The sequence below is a fragment of the Cebus imitator genome, unplaced genomic scaffold, assembly GCF_001604975.1.
Source record: "Cebus imitator isolate Cc_AM_T3 unplaced genomic scaffold, Cebus_imitator-1.0 Scaffold211, whole genome shotgun sequence".
Classification (NCBI taxonomy): Eukaryota; Metazoa; Chordata; class Mammalia; order Primates; family Cebidae; genus Cebus; species Cebus imitator.
In genome coordinates this window covers 721087-726361 of record NW_016107526.1, presented here as the reverse complement: position 1 = coordinate 726361, position 5275 = coordinate 721087, and the positions used below count along the sequence as shown (strand labels likewise).

General features: G+C 33.2%; 1 pseudogene; it reads right to left on the bottom strand.

Moving 5' to 3' along the window:
* Positions 1 to 948: 948 nt before the first annotated feature.
* On the bottom strand, positions 949 to 1591 carry LOC108317872 (annotated as a pseudogene).
* Positions 1592 to 5275: the final 3684 nt, after the last annotated feature.

The window sequence follows — 5275 nt, the reverse complement described above, 5'->3', positions numbered from 1 at the left end:
CTATTATAAAGACACATGCACATGTATATTCATTGCGGCACTGTTTATAATAGCAAAGACTTGGAACCAACACAAATGCCCATTGATGATAAACTGGACAAGGAAAATGTGGCACATATACACCATGGAATACTATGCAGCCATAAAAAACAATGAGTTTATGTCCTTTGTGGGAACACGGATGAATCTGGAAACCATCATTCTCAGCAAACTGACACAAGAACAGAAAATCAAACACCACATGTTCTCACTCATAGGTGGCTATTGAACAATGAGAACAAATGGACACAAAGAGGGGAGTATCACACACTGGGGTCTGTTGGAGGGGAATAGGGGAGGGACAGCGGGGGGTAGGGAGGTTGTGGAGGGATAAAGTTGGGAGAAATGCCAGATATAGGTCACAGAGGGGGGATGGAGGCAGCAAACCACATTGCCATGTATGTACCTATGCAACAATTCTGCATGATCTGCACATGTACCCCAGAATCTAAAGTACCATTTTAAAAAGTATATATATATATATATATATTTATGTATATATAATTGATACATAACACGTGTACATATATTTGGGGTATTTTTGATAATTTGATACTGTTACATAATCAAATTAAGGTAATTGGGATTTCTATCACCTTAAATATTTATGTTTTCTTTATGCTAGCAACATTTAAATTATTATCTTCTAGCTATTGGTGTTAACAAGAATATCTTTACAATTTTTTTTTTTTGGTTTCCAATACATTTATTTAATCAGAACTTCAAAGGATTCTAGAAGAGTGCATTTTTAACAAGGACTGCAAATGATGCTAGGTTTTAATTAAAAGTGTGCCTTGAGGAAGCAACTTTACCCTTTATTGTGTGTCAGATTACACACACAATAAATAGAAAGTCATAAAATGGAACAAAAAATTGCTTTATATAAAATATTAGAAGATACCTAAATACAGTATGGTCTTACAAATAAAATCATACATATAGAGTTGTATTTCTAAGTATAGTAGTGCCCACTCATCCAAAGTTTCCCTTTCTATTGTTTCAGTTACCTGTAGTCAACCACATTCTAAAATAGGTGAGTACTGTACAAGAAGATATTTTGAGAGCAAGAGACACCAATCACATTCACATAACTTTTATTACAGTATGTTATCATTGTTCTATTGTATTATTATTAATCTCTTGCTATGCTTAATTTATACATTACACTTTATCGTAGGTATGTATATATAGAAAAAACAGTGTATAAAGGCTTGGTACTATGGGAGGTTTCAGAAGTCCACTGGGGGCCTTGGAACATATCCCCCAATGATAAGGGAAACTACTGTATGCAAAATCAAAAGCTATACAACAATCAGAAACATTGACAGAGCAAATCCAAGTATAAGTGAAGACATTCCTCTGAATTCCTAGGTTTCATCGAGCATCAAAAATGACCAATCTTTTAGTCCTTTTTTTTGTACTTTATTCTGTATACACATTCTCTGCATCTGATTGGATCCCTAGATTTTATTTCATTTTCTGTGTGACATTCTCCACAGATATATATTATTGGTTGCTCCTTTGGAGGTTGCACATCCTTGTGGGTGTCCATTGTTAGCCCACAGCATGGGAAAACTTCTCACTCTGCATTTCTCTGATTTTTTAAACATTATAGAAGTATACCCTTAGTGACTTGTAAGAAATGATAGTTGATGATGACAGTAAGAAGGGGATTAAAAACAAAAAAGACTAATTCATGCCAATTCTATTCAAATTGTTCTGAAAAATAGAGGGAAGGAATGCTTCCAGACTTATTCTACAAGGTCGGTATTATCCCGATACCAAAACCAGACAAAGACACATCTAAAAAGAAAACTGCAGGCTAATATCCCTGATGAGAATTGTTGCAAACATACTCAATAAAATATTAGCAAACTGAATTAAACAGTACATTTAAAAGATCATAAAAATGTCATTCATTGTGACAAGTGGGATTTATCCCAGGGATGTGAAGGATAGTTTAACATACCCAAATCAATCATTGTGATACATCATATCAACAGAATGAAGAACAAAAACCATGTGATCATTTCAATTAATGCTTAAAAGAACATTTGAGAAAGTTGAATATCCCCTCATAATAAAAACCCTCACGAAACTGGGTAGAGAAGGAAGATATTTCAACCTAATAAAAGCCATATAAGACAGAACCATAGCTGGTATCATATTGAATGAGGAAAAACTGAAAATCTTTCCTCCAAGATCTGTAACACAACAAGGTTGCCCTCTTTCACCTCAGTTATTTAACATAGTACTGGTAGTCCTAGCCAGAGCAATTAGGCAACAGAAAGAAATAAAGGGCATCTAAACCGGAAAGGAAGAGGTCAAATTATCCTTGTTTGCAGATAATATTTTCTTATATTTGGAAAAAACTAAACTCTCCACAAAAAAATTATTAGAACTGATAAGCAAATTTAGTAAGGTTACAGGATACAAAATCAACGTACAAAAATCCGTAGACTTTCTACATGCCAACAGTGAACAATCTGAAAAAGAAATCAAAACCATTAATTCCAGTTACATTAGCCACAGATAAAATTACATACCTAAGAATTAACCAAAGAGGTAAAATATCTCTAAAATTAAAACTGTAAAACACTTATGGAATAAATTGAAGAGAACACCAAAGATGGAAAGATAGTCCATGTTCATGGATTGGAAGAATCAACATTGTTAAAATGTTCATACTACCCAAAGCAATCTACATTCAATCCCTATCAAAATACCAATGACATTTTTCATGAAAATAGAAAAAAAATCCTAAAATTTATATGGAACCACAAAAGACCAAGAATAGCCAGAGATATTTTGAGCAAAAAGAACAAAACTGGAGGAATCACATTACCTGACTTCAAATTATACTACAAAGCTATTAGTAACCAAAGCAGCATGGTACTGGCATAAAAAACAGATACATAAACATATGCAAGAGAATAGAGAATCCAGGAACAAATTCATACACCCACATTGAACCCATTTTTGAGAAAGTTACCAAGAACACACACTGGGGAAAAGATGGTCTCTTTAATAAATGGTGCTAAGAAAACTGGATATCTATATGCAAAAGAATAAAACTAGGCTCCTATCTTTCACCATATACAAAAATTTGGATCAAAATAGAGTAAAGACTTAAATTTAAGACCTCAAACTATAAAACTACTAAAAGAAAATATTGGGAAAGCTCTCTAGGACATTGATCTGAGCAAAAATTTCTTTAATAATACCCACAAGCACAGGCAGCCAAAGAAAAGTAGACAAATGTGATCACATCAAGTTAAAATGCTGCTGCAGAGCAAAAAAAAGCAGTCAACAAAGTGAAGAGAAATCCAACAAAATGGGAAAAAAAATTTGCAAAATTACCCCTCTGACAAGGGATTCATAAGTAGAATATATAAGGAGTGCAAACAACTCTATAGGAAAAAAATATAACATAAATAAAATATTAGCGAAGATCTGAAAATACATTTCTCAAAAGAAGATATGCAAAATGGAAAACAAGTTTATGAAAAGATGTTCAACCTCAGTGATCATCAGAGAAATGCAAATGAAAACTGCAAAGAGATATCATCTTACCGCAGTTAGAATGACTTTTATCCAAAAGTCAGGCAATAACAAATGCTGATGAGGAAATGGAGAAAAGAGAATCCTTATACACTGTTTATGGGAATGTAAGTTAATACAACAGTTATGGAGAACAGCTTGGAGGATTCTCAAAAAACTAAAAATTGAGCAATCCCACTGCTGGGTACATACCTAAAAGAAAGGAAATCAGGATACGTAAGAGATGCCTGTACTTTTATGTTTATTGCAGCACTGTTCACAATAGCCAAGATTTGTAAGTAACCTAAGTGTCCATCAACATATGAATACATAAAGAAAATGTGGTACTTATACACAATGAAGTACTATTCAGCCATAAAGAAGAATAAGATTCTATCATTTGCAATAACATGGATAGAACTGGAGATCATTATGTTAAGTGAAATAAGCCAGGTACAGGAAGACAAATATTACATGTTCTCATTTATAAATGGGATGTAAAATTCAAAACAATTGAGCACAAGGAGATACAGAGTAGAAGGATGTTTCCAGAGGTTTGGAAGGGCAGCGAGGGGTAAGGGGTAAGTGAGGATAGTTAATAGTTACAAGAATTTTGTTAGAAAGAATGAATAAAATGAATAATATCTAGTATTTAATAGCACAAAAGGATGGCTATTGTCAAAATAATTTAATTGTACATTTTAAAATAACAAAAAGATTATAATTGGATTGTTTGTAATACAGAGGATAAATGCTTGAGGGATGAATATTCCATTTTCCGTGATGGGATTATTATACATTTCTTGCCCAAATCAAACTATCTCATGTATTCCGTAAATATACACACTATGTACCCACAAAAATTGAAAATAAAAAAATGTATCAAACTTAAAATAAAAGAAAAGAGGAATGAAATTCTAACATATGCAACAACATGGATGAACCTTCAAGATATCATGCTAAATGATGTAAGTCAGACACTAAAAGACATGGTTCCACTTAAGTTAATGAAGTACCTGAGAGTAGTCAAACTCATAGAGACAGATGGTAGAATGATGGTTGCCTGAGGCTGGAGAAGATAAAAATGGGGAGTTAGTTATTTAATGGGAACAGAATTGCACTTTAAAGATTTAAAAGTTCTGGAAATGGATAGTGGTGATGGTTGCACAATGAAAATAAAGTGCAAAATGCCACCAAACAGAATATTTATAAATGATTAAGATGGTAAATTTTTTGTTATGGATATTTTACCACAAAAAAATCCAATTTTAAAAAAGTTGAGTATTTGACAGTTGGCTTCAACTATATGCATAGCTAGAGGAAGATTGCCAGTTCATTTTCATCTCTACTAATTAGGGAATATAAGTGTGACAAAAAGGATTTGCCATGTGTGATGGCTCACATTTACAACTTCAGCACTTTAAGAGGCCAAGGCAAGAGAACCGCTTGAGGTGAGAAGTTCAAAACCGGCCTTGGGCAACATAATGAAACCACTGACTCTACAAAAAATTTAAAACAGGCACAAAGCAACAGAGCAAGATTCTCTCTCTGAAATACTTGGGATTTATTGAGGGCGTCTTTATGCCATAACAGTTTATAAGTTCTTCAACCTGAAAGTATTTATTGAGCACTATATTAATTTCCTACAGCTGCTGTAAAATTTACAACAAAGTTAGTAGCTTAAGAGTGCACAAAC